The following is a 17,195-nucleotide window of genomic DNA, read 5'->3' on the forward strand; positions in this document are numbered from 1 at the left end:
GTACTAATGTGCCACAATAACTCCTTATTAGCAGAAGCTACGTCTCAAATGTCGGTGCATCAAGTTGTCACTGATTGCTGAGAGGTTTTCTTAGTGCCAGACAAAACACAACCATCCTAAGCAATATTTTCCAAGGTAATAGGACTTTTAGCATTGACTCATTGATGGAGAAATGCGTAATTAGCAGATGTAAGAATGGAACAGCAAACTACCTCCTTTCTGTAAACATCTTATTAGCACTTGTGCAAAGGTTACCTTACACCAGATTGCTTCACCTTAATGAAGATATTTCTCTCCTTTTCCTTTAAAACAGGTATTAGAAGACCTGGGAAAAGCCGTGGATGAAGAAATGGTAATAATACCATGTGCTTTTATACAAAATTATAAAATGAGGACCTAAGCGGAGTGTACGGTCTTCCCTACTTGCTCTTCCAGGCATCATTTCTCTTCAGTTTATCCAGCAACATCAAAGTCTAGGCACTTCATGTTCTCAAGTGGTACTGTTGGTGGTTATTTGTGGGGTTAGGAAGTTCTTCATGCCACCCCCTTTTTCTGAAGAGCAAAATCAACCCCTCCATTCCATGTCCATGAAAACCTTCTGATGAAAGGTCCCTAGATCCTCTCTCTGCCTCGGTCACGCAACAGCGCACTTATTCCATGCCCACAACCCCCCTCCGCCTGTGTCTGCCATGAAGGAGGATCACTCATTACTATAAAGAAGAGGAATAGGAGGGGGTAGAAAAAAAATATATATTTTTTTTCTGCAGAAAAGGAAAAAAAAGAGGAAAAGATGTACGAATCTGGTCTGTTGAGCTAGACTGTGGAATAAGCCCTGTGAGGTGCAAGAAAAGGTTCTCTGTGTGGATTGGATGCTTCCTCTGACCATGCTGTGTTGGATTTACAAATACCAGAAACGTGTCATGGAGAATCTACTATAGACAACAGGAGGAAACATATGCCTTCCGTTTTCTAAAAAAAAGGTATGCAAAAGTAGATAGTGTTGTAAAGAATACATGTTTTTTTTTTTTCTTTCTTGGGTAAAATTTACATTTCCAGATATTTTCTTTATTCAGCTTTGCAATGGTAATACTGCCTTACAAAGAAATCCTCTGCCAAAAAATAATTAGCTTGCTTGGTACATATAACGGAGGGTACAGCAGCTCAATACAGGCTTAAACAGAAGATAAAATCTTGTGCAGCAAAAAAAAGAATTGCATACAAAAAGAAATATGTTAAAATAATTAGTGGTGTACATAGACGTACATGATGATTTATCCGACAGGGAGTGAATAAACAAAAATGCCACTGTAAAATATGCAAGAAAAAAAAAACATACCAAAAAAAAAAAAAATGGATAAACATGTTAAAAGCACATACTTCGTACATAGATTTATATAATATTAATAAAATGAAGGAGTCACATGGTTACATATAACTCTTCTCTGGCAAAGATGCACCTTGCACTGTATGAACCTTGAGACACCGTTGGTTTATAACCCACACAGTTAGCCGTTTCCTAAGTCTTTGTCTAGATACGATACATAAGAGAGAACTGAACAATTGCTGGAGCTTTCTTTTGTTATTCTTTCTGTAGGAAAAGGCAGCGGAGATTGGGACAAAAACATAATGGGCCCTCCTAAATCGTGCAGACATTTTCCTCTATTTTACATTGCCAACGATGTTTGTTTTTATGTATTTTACTATTGCACAAAATAGGATTTTAACTTGTAATGTCATATTACAGCTCCAATGTGATCTTTGACAAACTATCATATACCTGCAGAAGTACAGTAACACAGCAGTTAAAAGTAAGACCAAAATCATTCTCCTGATATATAAATATAATCTAGAAGTATCATCAGCAAGGGGGATATAATTAAGTGTAAATGGGAGCCAGGTGATGATTATAAAATGTTAGGTTACAATCAAGCCGCACACAACACAAGGGCTGCATTCCAGGCTGTGATCAAAACTAAACATGTTAGGATGACATAAAACATGTCTCCGGTGAGCACTGGCTCATTAATCCATGGTAATCTAGCCATGTCCATCTGTCAGGTGTGCGTGTTGGAAAGGAGGGGATCCGCCTTGGGGAAAGTAGACACAGAAAACCACAAAGTGACATGACAACTCTCTTAGGGCCTAAGGCCTTTCTGATCTGTTGGCAATCATCATACTGGAACAGGTTTCTGAATGCCAACAGACAAGAAGCATTACAGAATTTCTTTCTGTATGTTAAAAAGCCACATTATATACTATTATATGTAATAGACTGCACAAAATAAAATGTGCTTCGGTGGTAGAGAACCTGTAAAAAAAAAAATATATATATTATTATTGATTATTATTGATTGGTTTGCGCAACATTTATAGCGTTTACAAAATAGGGGATAGTTTTATGGCATTTTTATTAATAATTTTTTTTTTTTACTAGTAATGGCAGCGATCAGCGATTTTTATTGTGACTGCGACATTATGGTGGACACATTGGACATTTTTGACACATTTTTGGGACCATTGTCATTTATACAGCAATCACTGCTATATAAATGCAGTGATTCCTGTGTAAATGACACTGGCAGTGAAGGGGTTAACCAATGGGTGGCAGTGTAGGGGTTAAGTGTTCCTAGGGGTGTGTTACTAACTGTGGGGGGCTGGGCTTTCATTTAGTGAACACTGATCTCTGCTCCAATCACATGGAGCAGAGATCAGCGTCACTAGTTGCCAGGCAGAACGGGGAAATGCTGTTTACAACGACATCTCTCCATTCAGCTGCCCCGTGAGACGATCGCGGGCATGCCCGCGGCGATCGAGTCTGCGGGACCTGCGACCGGACTGCTGGCATGCTCGCGATGGCAGGGCTGCATTAAAGATTGGACGTACCTGTACGCCAGTATGCCTGCCCGTGCCATTCTGCCGACGTACATCGGCGTGCGCCGGTCAGGAACCGGTTAATTACACAGGTTCTGGGGCTAATTTAATGCAGGTAAAGCACTAGCTGAATTTAATTACCACATTACTCAGCCACAGGACATGTGTAATGAATCCAATGCTGTCAAAAGTGTTTGCCCCCTCTCAAGTTTTTTTTTTTTTTTTTGCATATTTGTCACATCTAAATGACTCAGATCATCAAAAAAAAATATTAATACACAAAGATAACCAGAGTAAATACAAAATGCAGTTTCTAAATTATTTAATTATCATTTATTAAGGTAAAAAAGCTGTCCAAACCTGTCTGGCTTTATGTGAAAATGTAATTAACTCCTAAACCTAATAACTGATTGCGATAACTGGCAATGAGTCTTTCACATTGCTGTGGAGAAATGTTGGCCCACTCTTCTTTGCAGAATTGTTTTAATTCAGCCACATTACAGGGTTTTCCAGCATGAACGGCCTGTGTAAGGTCATGATACAGTATTCTCAATTGAATTTAAGTCCAGGCTTTGACTAGGCCACTTCAAAACCAAAATTTTGCTTTGTTTGAATCATTTTGAGGTAGATTTGCTGTTGTGTTTCGGATCATTGTCCTGCTGCATAATCCAAGTGCACTTGAGCTTGAGGTTACAAACTGATGGCCGGACATTCTCCTTTAGGATTTTCTGGTAGAGCTTAGAATTCATGGTTCCATTAATTATGGTAAGTCGTCCAGGTCCTGAAGCCGCCACCACCATGTCTGACTCTTGGTATGATGTTATTGTTATGAAATGCTGTATTCGTTTTATGCCAGATGCACTAGGATGCACACCTTCCAAAAAGTTACATTTTGTTCTCATCAGTTCACAAAATACCTGTGTAAAAGTCTTCAGGATAATAAATATTTTTTTGGGTAAATGTGAGCTGAGCCTTTGTGTTCTTTTTGGTCAGCAGTGGCTTTGGCCTTGGAACTCTCCCATGGATGCCATTTTTGCCAAGTCTTTTTCTTATTGTTGAATCATGAACACTGATCTTACCAGAGGCAAGTGAGGCCTGCAGTTCTTTAGATGCTGTTCTGGGTTATTTTATGAGTCGTCATCATGCTCTTGGAGTAATTTTTGTAGGCCACTCCTGGGAAGGTTCACCACTGTTCCAAGTTATCTTCATTTGTGGATAATGGCTCTCCCCATGGTTCACTGGAGTTCCAAAGCCTAAGAAATGGCTTTGAAACCCTTCCTAGACCGATATATGTTTGCTTCTAATCTGTTCTTGATTTTTTTTCGATTGTGGCATGATGTGTGACTTTTTGTGATCTGTTAGCGTGCTTCACTTTGTTAGACAGCTTTTATTTATGTGATTTCTTGATTCAACAGGTCTGGCAGTAATCAGGCCTGGGTGTGGCAAGTGAAATTTAACTCAGCTTTCAAAAAAAATTGTGGTTAATCACAGTTCATTCATAATTCAGCATGGGAGAGGACAATTACTTTTTCACACAGGGCCAGGCGGGTTTGAACAGTTTTTTTCCTTAACCAATTTCAGACCGGACCATTTTGCTGGCTTAAGACCAGACCACTTTTTGCAATTCGGCACTGCGTCGCTTTAACTGACAATTGCACGGTTGTGTGACGTGGTTCCCAAACAAAATTGACATCCTTTTTTTCCCACAAATAGAGCTTTATTTTGGTGGTATTTGATCACCCCTGCGGTTTTTATTTTTTGCGCTATAAACAAAAACAGAGCGACAATTTTGAAAAAAAACATTATTTTTTACTTTTTGCTATAATAAATATCCCCCATAAATATATCAAAAATTTTTTTTTCCTCAGTTTAGGCCGATACACATTTTTGGTAAAAAAAATATCGCAATAAGCGATTATTGATTGGTTTACGCAAAATTTATAGCGTTTACAAAATAGGGGATAGTTTTATGGCATTTTTATTAATAATTTTTTTTTACTAGTAATTACCGGTGATCAGGGATTTTTATTGTGACTGTGACATTATGGCGGACACATCGGACATTTTTGACACATTTTTGGGACCATTGTCATTTATACAGCAATCAGTGCTATACAAATGCACTGATTCCGAGTTGGCAGTGATGGGGTTAATCAGGGGGTGGCAGTGTAGGGGTTAAGTGTGTCCTAGGGGTGTGTTACTAACTGTGGGGGGCTGGGCTGTGTGTTAGTGAACACTGATCTCTGCTCCAATCACAGGGAGCAGAGATCAGTGTCACTTGTTGCTAGGCAGAAAGGGGAGATGCTGTTTACATCGGCATCTCCCCGTTCAGCCTTCCCATGAGACGATCGCGGGTATCCCCGCAGCGATCGAGTCTGCGGGACCCGCGACCAGACTCACGGGGGTCCCGACCGGTACGTGCGTGCACCGCCGGCGGCGCACACGCAATGGCAGGGCAGCAATTACAAATGGACGTACCTGTATGCCAGTTTGCCTGCCCGTGCCATTCTGCCGACGTACATCTTTGTGCGCCGGTCGGGAAGTGGTTAATAAATTAAATAATAATGCAAAAACTGCATCTTGGATTTACTCTGGTTATCTTTGTGTGATATTAAAATTTGTTTGATGATCTGAATCATTTAAGTGTGAGAAATATGCAAAAAAAAAAAAGTCAGGAAGGGGGCAAATACTTTTTCACAGCACTAAAGTGTTTGGTTTTAAAGGGATGAGGTGGCAACCCTATCACAGTATGATATTGCAGAAAATTATGCATAATAACATAGCCACAGCTCTGGAAAATGACCGGAGGATATCACATGACCTGCCAGAACATACTAAGAATTAAGGTATGTATAATGGGAATTTTTAAAAACATATGCAGGATGAGGGTGCTGGAAGGAAGGGGATTTTTCAAAAATGGAGTTCTGCTTTAACATCTTATGAGATGTTAATGAAAAGATTGCCAAGAAGTTTAGTCTGTCGGTAGCTTGATAATATAATCACCCATCTAGTTTAGATTTATATATCATTTTACAGCATAATCATCATAAGAACATTAAAAAATAAAAATGTTAAAACAGATAAAACAATATATAACATAGAAATATTACATATTACAATGTAAAATATTGCATACAATGGATAATGCTTATTCAATCACTTTCTTGGCCAGATTCCCAGTATTTCGGGACAAGATTTTAGGTCTTTCTAAAAAAATAAACATTTATGTTTTGCAAGATACTGTAAATAAGGGTGACACAGAATATTCATAGCACAAGTGCCCATGACCAGCTCTACAAAATATAAAGTAAGAAAATATGTAATATAGGGCCTACATTAGATGGCTGCTGCCAACATTGGAAAAAATTATAATGCCAATGCTTAGGCCTTCAGTTGGTATTTAGTAATTTCAAAAATAATATCCAAATCCCACTGGTTTATACATTCCATTATACAGTGTGGACTTAATGCTCTTCCCTTTAGTGTTCTCTGCTGGGTGAATTCCAACATCGTACGAGGACCACAAAGATGGCTACCACAAAGTGCCAAAAGTGCTTACATACAGTTGGTATTTAGTAATTTCCAAAATAATATCCAAAGCCCACTGGTTTATATATTCCATTATACAAAGTGGACTTAATGCTCTTACCTTTAGTATTCCCTACTGGATAAATATCAACATTGCATGAGGACTACAAAAATGGCTACAGAAGCCCACAATCACAGTGATCTCAGTAAATATTAATGGCCATCCCAGCCATTCTACTGAACAAGTCAAACTCCAGCTCTAGCCAGGCTCATCGCCACCTTCATTGCCATTTCAAGCCCTTTCATTGTCCTATGAACATTAGATAGAAAAACTGATTTGATTGTTTTCCTAAAACAACTGTACCCAACCAGTGATACAAAACTGCTTTAGAAGTGCTAGAGCTGTGTATTTTTAGTTGTAATATGTCTTTTATCGAAAAAAAAAGAACAAACTGAGAAGAAGCACTTATCCAATATAAGAGAAGTAAAACTTTTACAAGTTATCAGTAAGAAAGAGAAAATAAAGAGAAAAAGGGAGGAGTGGGGGGAAGAAGAGAATCAGCCTGGTACCCTGAGGCTAGTACAAGGCCATAGAGAGAGGGGAAAGGAGAATATAGGTACAAAATGGAACAGAAAAAGTAGAGCGGGAGGAGTAGGGGGAGGCTGGTATGCCTGGATAAACAAGGAATGTACCTTAAAAGAAGCAAAGAATGAGATAAGACATCATTTACAAAGAGAGACTTTTTTTTTAAGTGGGGAGAGGCATGGATTCTAAGGCCAATAAAAGGTTTGTCAATAGGCTAATGAGGGGCTGTGTATTTATAAATGGCCCAAGCACCACAACAGACATCTACACAGAGAGGTTGTTACGATGTTTTCTATAGTTCAGTGGCTCCCTTTATTCTGCATATTTACCTGTGTTAATGTATGAAAGCTGAAATGCTGCTGGTATGTAACGGCCTTCCAAGTGTATCATTTAAAACCAACACAGCAGTGTTTGTGAGCACAAGTAAATGTATATGCAAAATATATTCTATTCTGTGAATATTATGCAGTCATTAAAATGCTCTCAGAATGCATAAAGGGACAGGGATGTAGGTCTACAATGATATTATTTACAACAATGGTTTTACATGTTTTTGTTAAATCTTTGACAAAAATTATCATCAGGGGCTAATGACCCAGTTTAACAATTAACAACATGCATTATTAATTTTTCCAAATTGTGATTCCTTTGAGATTTGCCATTTAGAATAAATGATCTATTGTAATGCCATCATTTCCCTTCACCTCATTGTTACTTGTCACAAATATACTGATAAAGGTCCAATATAAGATCATGAATAATGCAAAATAATGCAAAGACCCCATAAGCACTCAATAAAAAGTGCTATGGATGTATCTATTTTCTGATTTTGATTGGCAGGAAGGGAAGAACCTCTGGCAAGTTCAATGGCCGCTATGTAACTGCTAGTCGAATTGCCGCTTCCTTTCCATAAAGGTTAAAACGGATCAGCGGAACACATTGCAAAATGTTCTGTAGAGGAAAGTAAAAAATACTCGGCAGTGTTGCATAGTCTGTAGTTGTGTAGCTGAGTCCCTACAAATTATATGCCAATATTGTGCTTCATCTGCACCACTGAATCAAAGGTGAATTTAGATAAGTTGTGTTCCACCTTTTTGACTTTTATTTTTATCAAATAGGTTTTATTATTACACAGTGCATATATTTTGGAAGTGAGCACACGTAAAAAAAATCCTTATCCTTATCCTCTATTATCAAAGTCCCATATTTCAAAAGATTAAGGTTAAAAATGTTTACACTACAGATCATTGACTATACGTTTTGTCACAAATCATCTGTACTGTAAACTTTTGTAACCTTTAACCAGCCATACATAGGTCAAAATTCAGCCGTATCAGTGGGGACTGGATACATTTTGATCCATGTATGGGCAGGCTTTTGGAAAGATTTTCTGCTTGATCAGTGCTGCTGGCTACAGCCCACAGTGCTGATCAGTGAATTCTGATGATGGGACAAGTTATTTTTTCATTCACCCTAACAGTTGAATGAAAAAAATTGAATCATATATGGCTGCTTTAAACTTTAAGGGGGGGGGATGGTAAGGGTTAAATCTATTTGTAGGGTGGTAATCCTCCATAGGCACTGTGGCAGGGGAAGAGATAGCAACATTCACCAGAGCAAAAAGACAACAAAAAGGAGAGCCCTCATAGTGTAATAATTTGCAGTATTTTTGCAAATGTAATGATTTCATGAAGATGTACAGAACTTACACTTGGTAAGGTTGTGAGTAACCAACATTTATGGTAACACAACACTCCATTTTGGCATGTGGAGAATATCCCAGTCTCCACGCAGGAGGTGGATGGTCACACTTGATGCCTTTGACAAACCCAGCTTTAGGTCCTTAGGAGGGATATTAAGGTGGTGGGTGAAACATATGGGAAGAAAGAAAAGAAAGAAGAAGAAAGAAAGAAAGAAAGAAAGAAAAAAAATTTTTTCAGACAGATATGCACTGAGGATTACTAAGGAACAAAGGGCGCATTGAACCTCTAACACCACATAAACTGATGAAGTGGCGTATTGACCAAAAAACATATCTTTGGTGTTACCAATACATTTTTTCCATACTTCTGATGACTTCGACCCTTCCATGACATCAAACACCACACAACCAAGGGAGCCTCTGCCGCAACAACCCCTGAGGGTATTTTTCTCTCCACCCACAATAGCAATAGTAGTAAGAGTATTCCTCTTATAGATTGGTTTTGATGTTGATCATTTTATAACAGGGGATGAGGATATTTTGGAATCACAGAGACTGTAGGGACATTTGTGTTAATCATCATGACACATACCCTTCATATAGGCCAAATATATACACCAAACTTTATGACCACCCACATAATATTGAATAGGCCTCCCTTTTGCCGACAAATCAGCCCTGCACTGTCGAGGCATGGGCACCACTAGACCTCTGAAAATATGCTGTGGTATTTGGCACCAAGCCATCAGTAGTAGATCCTTTAAAGTGGATGTAAACATGATTTATGAAATTTGAGCTGCCCACATATATCTGTAGTATTTTCTTATCTCTCTTCAAAGCACTATGTCCCGTAGCTGTCTCCTGCTCCGCTCTCCGTTATTAGCCTGACAAGTTCTTTGTCACATATGATAAAAGCCGCCAGAGTTTTGTGTTGGGGAGGATGCTATAAATAGATTAGCAGGGAGCTGAACAATTCAACAAACAGTGGTGAAAGTCTCTACCTATGAGGAGGGGGGGGGGGGTGTGCCTTTCCTCCAATCAGCTGTCTTGGCTGTATGCCCAGGCTTCATTGCAGTGCTAACCAGGAAGAGAAAATCTAACACAATGTGCACTTTCTCAACAGTATATAGAGCTAAAAAAAAAAGCAGCTATACATGTAAAACCTATGTAGCGAGATTTGTTTAATCTCTGTGTATCATCTGAGGCTGTTCACTTCACTGGGTATATTTGAGAGTTTACATCCACTCTAATGCCACGTACACATGACCAGACTTTTCAACGGACTTGGTCGGGCGGACTGGAATCCGTCGGTCAATTCGATCATGTGTGGGCTCCAGCGGACTTTTTCATCCCAAAAGTATGGCGGGCCTAGAAATAAAACATGCTTCAAATCTTTCCGACGGACTTGGGTCCGGTCGAAAAATCCGGTCGTCTGTGTGCTGGACCGATGGACTAAAACCGTCACTAGGGCAGCTATTGGCTACTGGCTATGAACTTCCTTATTCTACGTCGACACTTTCGAATTCGTCTGACTTTTGGAGGGATCATGTGTGGCCAAGTACATTCGTTTGAAAGTCAGGCAGACCTCAGCTGCAAAGTCCGTCGAAAAGTCCGGTCGTGTGTACGCGGCATAAGTCCTGTAAATTGCAGGCCTTGTGGGGCCTCCATGGACTGGACTTGTTTTTTCAGCACACCCCAGCTCAGTTGGATCGAGAGCTGGAGAATTTGGTGGCCAAGGCAACACCGCCAACTTGTATTCCCTAACCATTTTATAAACCGTTTTTGCAGTGTGGCAGGGTGCATTATCCTGCTGAAAGAGGCCACGTACCTGGTCAGCAACAATTTTTAGGTAGGCGCTACATGCCAAGTGACATCCACATGAATGGCAGGACCCAAAGTTTTTTTTAGCAGAACACTGGCCAAAGCATCACACTGCCTCCATGTGCTTTCCTTCTTTCCATAGTACATCCCGATACCATCTCCTCCCTAGTTAAATGCTGCCCATGCACCTAGCCAGCCACATGATGTAAAAGAAAACGTGATTCATCAGACCAGACCACTTTCTTCCATTGCTCCGTGGTCCAGTACTGGTGCTTACGTGCCCACTGTAGGCACTTTTGACTGTGGACATGGATCAGCATGGGCACCAACTGGTCTGCAGCTACACAGCCCCATACACAACAAACTGCAATGGCCATTTTTTCTGCTTGCAACACATCAACTTCAGGGACAACATGTTTACATGCTGCCTAATATATCCCACCGACATTCAAATGCCATTGTAAGAAAGTAATCAATGTTATTCACTTTACCTGTCAGTGGTAATAAAGTTATGGCTGATCAGTGTATATTGTTAGTCTGTATCCGTACGTGGCTGCACATTCATATTACGCACATTTAGTTATGCCGTAGTGTTCAGTGAGACTTCTCTCTGATATTGCTTACACACTCTGGCAGCTAAAACTCTGAACAGCGTACCTCTGAGTTTGATCCCTCCCTTTCCACATGGGATAATCAGTACATAGAATGTTGTATATTAACGTGGTTGTAAAGGGGTTAGAGTGGTTGTAAACCCTTACAACACACTTGTTGATACAGGTAAGCCTATAATAAGGCTTAACTGTAGCTACCCTGGATATCTCCTAAACCTAAACGGTTTAGGAGATATCCCCTGTATTTGCATGTCCCGACGTCATCGACACATGTGCACTGGAGCAAACTGAAGCAATAGTACGTAAGTGCTGTTGCATCAGTGAGTGTGCCGTTACCAGCGGCTACAGCACGCGGGAGTGACATCCTAGTGGCTCCAGCCAATCACATCGCCGGAGCCTGCGATACCCGGAAGTAGCTCCAGGAGCGATGTCGACCGCTGGTGCTGTGTACGAGGACGGCTGTGGGGGCTTCAATTTCAGGTAAGTAATTCATAATGAACTATTATGCTATGTATATTATGCCTTGTAGGTTTTTTTTATTTCTTGGGTTTACAACCACTTTAACATCCCCTGTCCTGATAACCCCTTCCCCTAAGATTAAGCCCAATAGGGTGAAACGCGTCAACTGGGCATGTCCACAGATGAGAATGATACAGGAATCCAATGTGGCTGAATAAAGTATCTATGGTATGATGCCATCATTGTATGGCTTTGATTCTATGTTTACTAAGTACAGGTTAACCTTTAGGCCGCGTACACACGGGCGGACTGTTCGCCCAACTTTGTCCGTCCAACAGTTTCGGCAAACAGTCCGCTCAAAATTAGCATGGACGGACATGGCCACACACGACGAACGAACAGTTTGCTGAAACCGTGCGCGATGACGTGGACGGGACGAAAAATACGACGTCCTATACACTGCATTATAGCTTTCGGCGTGAAAATCCTTTCTGAGCATGCGCGCAACTTTGTTTGACGAACAAGCCTACACACGAGCGGACTGTTCGCTGAAACAAGGTTTCAGCGGACAGTTTTTCGGAATTTCCGAAAAACCTTGTCCGTCCAACTGTCCGCTGAAACTGTCCGCTGAAAGCCCACACACGAGCGGACTGTCCGCCCAAACACTGTTCAGCGGACAAAGTTGGGCGAACAGTCCGCCCGTGTGTACGCGGCCTTAATGCTTTTACAATGTGCCTGTCAAGTACTTGTCTATAATTCCACAGTAGAGGATTATTCTGGGTTTATGTGTAGCGCTGTCTTGTTAGTCACTTCAGCTTCTTATTAACAAAGCAACATATCAGTGTTTATTAGTCCCATTCTCAAGTTTGAGCATAAATAGCATAAATTAAGTTTTATGTGCATTTTGAGGAGCATTTCTTCCAAGTTATTTAATCAATATAGAGAGACATATGGCGGCTGTGGAGCATCTGGTGTAAGTCTAGGATATGAATAGATCGGAGCTGCCTGAGGTATATGGGGGATTGCAGTGAAGTTTACAGAAGTTATGATTTACTGGGGAGATGGCTTTGTTCTTCTACATAGGTAAATATTGTGCAGGTGGTAGCCAAGGGGAGAGTTTTATATGATGGATTGGCCAAAGGGAGAGCTTACTGTAAGACAACTGCACACACGCCGATTTGTCTTTCTTATACCAGTGATAGGTTTTGTAGTTTCAATGATCACCTATGATTCCGTTAGGATAAAAGCACTCAGGTATGCATTTTTATTTTTTTTAACATAACGGCTAAAGCTGTGTTTTGAGGTGATGCAACTAAAAATTAAACTGCTTATATTTCCCTTCCTCTGCGTCTTTCCTACCCCCCTTCATATCAACATGTTATTGTGTTTTAAAATCAAACCTTTCAAGCTTCATTGCATGCCTCATTTTAGATCAAGTGATGTCATCACTGGGGCTTTGTGCTACATGTCATACTTATCTCCACTGTGCAGCTCATTTTGCATAGAGTGGCCCCGAACCTGCTCTTCTGGGGTCCCTCGGCAGCTCTCGCGGCTCCTCCCCACATCAGATAGCCCCCTGGGAGAATTGCTCCCGTGGGGTTACCTTGCGGGCGCTCTCTCGAGTCCAGCATTGGGTGTCCGTAGACACCCAATGCAGGTCTCGGCCCCGTCCCCCGATGCCCGCATCATTGGATTTAATTGACAGCAGCGGTAGCCAATGGCTGCATTGCTATCAATCTATCCAATCAAGAGCCGAGAACCCCGGGCAGAGAGAGAGTGGGTCCCTGTGGGACAAGTTCCAGGGCTCAGGTAAGTAAAACGGGGGGCTGGGGGCCAGTCACTGACAGGTGTTTTTTCACCTTATTGCATAAGATTCATTAAGGTGAATAAACACAAACCTTTACAAGGTAGTTTTAACAAACGACTATATATAAAATCATTCATGTCCCCACAAACCTTTTCTGCCCAGTGCTATTATTTTAATGGAAATGTAATTAATATTCCAGCTAGTAAAAGAACAAGACATATGTAACTTTCATATACTTACCTATATTTTAAATAATTCACATAGTGCCTACAGCCTGGTTTATAAAGGACACAATATGCACATTTCCTACAATATCTATTGACAAATTCCCAATAGGGAATTCCCATTCCCTTTGCGCAAGCGCCTACTACGCAACTCAGTTTATACTTCTCATAATTACTACTGCTCAATTCAAATGACACTGCCTGCCCTACATAACTCACGAGAAATGATTTTCCTCTATTTTTACTCTCACATATGGTATAATATACCAGGCAGTGCTATAGGATGTGCAGAATGTGCCATGCACAGGATCCTATGAGATTCTGTGCATGCCTCATTACCATGCATGCTCATGATCTTGGCGTCATATTGATGGAAGCCTTGCGCACCCACAGGAGTGAAACTCCATCTCTCACATCCACGCTATGCCATGCAATAAATTAATCTCTGCGCTCGCCCGCTTTTTTCCCCCTACCCAGTTCCAGCTGTATACATACCCCAAAAGAGCAATAACAAGATCTCATTCACAAATAACAGTTTCCCCCAAATGAACATATAAACAAATGAATTTTGCATTGTTAGGAGAATTGTATTTATTAATGTATTTATATATTCATTTGGGGGGGGGGTCTAATATTCTGTGTATAACTCTGGGGGTGGGTGATCAGGGATTTTTTTTTTTTTTTTACACTACTATTGCCTATAACATTGATGATCACTATTATAAGCAATAGTTTTAACTGTCATAAATGGCTTTCATTCATGACAGCTTGTTTACTATTCTGATGCTGTGATTGGCTACGGCTAATCACATGGTACAAGGTGCTGTGATTGGCCCAGGTACCATGTGATAGCTGTATGTGCCCAGCTGGTATGTTTATGATGTAGCAATAAATATTAACAGTCGAGGAACCAACATTCTCAAAGTGGAGGTCAAAGATGGTAGCTCCCATACTTTTCTCATGAATGAGTCACAAAGTATTCTCGGCCTTATAGTCCAGAGATAAACTGAAAGACAAACAGCTAAACAGGAATTTTAGCTGCCAAAGGATTTGTATTTCTCTCCAACCATGCCTGAAATTTACACAGCTCTGCCACAAAGCACAGAGCTGATTTTTAAAGTTCAGTAACACTGATGGGTATCGCCCCTACCCCCAGCCTGTGACTGGACAGTGAAAGGAGAAGCAGCAGACTGATGAGCTCATCTCTCTTTCAGTCTACTCTTTTCTCCTATCAGCATGTTTCTTGTTGTCACATGAGCACTGCAACACAACTGATTGGCTAATTGGTGAAACTGCATTAATACATGAACTTGCATCTGTTATATCTGCATGGAGTTCGGTTTTAACCCCTTGCTGCCTACCCACAGTAGTTGGACTGTGAGTGGACGGCGGCTCCAGGCTAGATGATGTACCTGTACGTTGCAGATTTCTTCCTGGTTCAGGATGCACGTGCATGCCCCCCCCCCCCCCCCCCGTACTGTGATTGCAGCTGATTTCAACCAATGATTTTGGGTGAAGTCAGCTGATTGGCTGTGGCCAATCGCACACAGAGTTCTGTGTTTACAAACACTGTACTATGAAAAGTGATATGATGGTTTCTTCTCCCTGCAAAACAGGTAGTAAAGTAAAAGAAGCGCACATTGTTAGGCACACTGTTAACCCTTTTATTGCTATATGTTAACCCCTTCCCAGCCAGTGTCATTAGTACAGTGTACAGTATTAGCGCTGATCACTGTATTGGTGTCACTATTGATGTCAGTGACCCTCCCAGCCAGCGTCAGCCAAATTATCCGCCACACTGCCACATCCCACAAAGTCGCTGATCACCACTATTACTAGTATAGTGTCATAGTTGCGTTAATTCCAGTATATATACCATTGTTTGTAGACGCTATACTTTTGAACAAACCAATTGATATATACTTATCGGGATTTTTTTTTTTTTTTAACCAAAGACTTGTAGCAGAAAACATTTTTGCCTAAATTTATGAAGAAATTTGAGTTTTTATTTTTTTATTGAATATGTTTTATAACAGAAAGTAGAAAAAAAATATTTTTTTTCAAAATTCTTGGTCTTTTTTTTGTTTATATCACAAAAAAAAAAAACATTAAATACCACGAAAAGAAAGCTCTATTTGTGTGAGAAAAATGGCATCAATTTAATTTGCATACAGTGTTTGCATGACGGTGCAATTACCAGTTAAAGTAGCGCAGTGCTGAATAGCAAAAAATGCTCTAGTCATGAAGGGAGCTCAAGTGGTTAAACACTGACAAATCAAAACAAAACAAACCATAGAATAGGAGATGCAAGCAATGCTGTAAGAAAGAGTTCAGTACCATGGACAGCTCCTTAAAAAAAATCTGGATTTATTAACAAACTGTGGCATGTAGTATTTGCTAGACTTTTACTGAAATACTATTGTAGACTCTGATGTGGTTGACCTTCATTGGCCTAAAGTGCTAGGGATATAATACCGATGGTTTTATTAAAAATTCTTTTAAAAAAAAATCTGTAAAAAATATTAAACACAACCCCTAAATGTGTTTATATGTACTATCTGTGTCTCTGTGCGATGCAGGTGTTAAAAATAAATACATGTATTACATATGATGAGCAATTGTGTGGGAAGTATTAGAAATTAATGTTAGTGGACAATACAAATATAAATAAAGAGAAAAGTAAAAATAATAATATCTTGTTAATAACAATAATAATTAATAATAATTATATAATAAAAATTAATCGTGTAATGTACAATCATTTTGTAATTAAGTAAAATAATTAATAACAAAATTACTCACAGATTTTTTGTCCTTGTGTCCGGGTGAATTTTTTTATTATGTTGCAGCATTAATATGGACACTAATGTTAGTTAACTTGTGCATGCCCATGCACTTTTTTTCATGGATTTACGGTAAAAATTATATAATTTTATGAAGAAAGTAATTAGCTCTTCATCTGAAAATAAAAATTCATTAAAAAGAAAAGATGGATGGTTTGCAATTATAGAGAAAATGTGACTCTTGCCTAAGTCAAGTTGGTTCTATATTCTAAATGTAGAAAGATATTTTCAGCTAATCAGCTTTGAAATATATATATATATATATATATATATATATATATATATATATATATATATAAAATAAAAGCTGAACTACCTAGTCTTTAAATTAACATAAAGTATCTCTAAATCTATTTTAAATAATCTTTTGGGGGACAGAATAGATAATGGTTAAAATTGCTGTTTTTTTGTCCTTCTTCATGGGGGAGAATTATCTTGACTTCCTGTCATATAAATGGAACCAGAAGTGAGAGTAGAACTCTCCAAAATAAAGAGAATTTTAAAAATTTAAAATTACGCGTGGATAAAAAAAAAAACAACCCAGATGGTACTTTGTATAAATGTAATATACATTTTAATGTTATAATCCCAAGAAAATGCAAACCATATATTAATTTCTATATCAAAGTTTGAAATAAGACTAAGGCTTTATTCACACCACAGAGTTTTTTCATGCTTTTTGCAGAAATGCAGGACATTTTTCTAACATGGGTTCCTATGGAACATGTTCACATCAATGCATT

The 17,195-nt window shown here is 39.5% G+C and overlaps 2 protein-coding genes across 4 annotated transcripts in view; one reads left to right on the forward strand and one right to left on the reverse strand.

The window, feature by feature from the left end:
• The window catches only part of MACROD1 (mono-ADP ribosylhydrolase 1), a 1,237,218-nt gene that overhangs the window by 506,070 nt on the left and 713,953 nt on the right, over nt 1-17,195 (reverse strand). The gene's annotated exons all lie outside the window — the stretch shown is intronic.
• FLRT1 (fibronectin leucine rich transmembrane protein 1) overlaps nt 1-17,195 on the forward strand; it is a 351,683-nt gene that overhangs the window by 207,167 nt on the left and 127,321 nt on the right. For both annotated transcript variants that reach the window (XM_077455768.1, XM_077455767.1), the window contains exon 2: nt 314-980. The gene's annotated coding sequence lies outside the window, so the exon portion shown is untranslated. The remainder of the gene's footprint in view (nt 1-313; nt 981-17,195) is intronic.

Source organism: Lithobates pipiens, unplaced genomic scaffold (assembly GCF_037356315.1).
Source record: "Lithobates pipiens isolate NorthernLeopardFrog02 unplaced genomic scaffold, aLitPip1_a1.2 Scaffold_10, whole genome shotgun sequence".
Classification (NCBI taxonomy): Eukaryota; Metazoa; Chordata; class Amphibia; order Anura; family Ranidae; genus Lithobates; species Lithobates pipiens.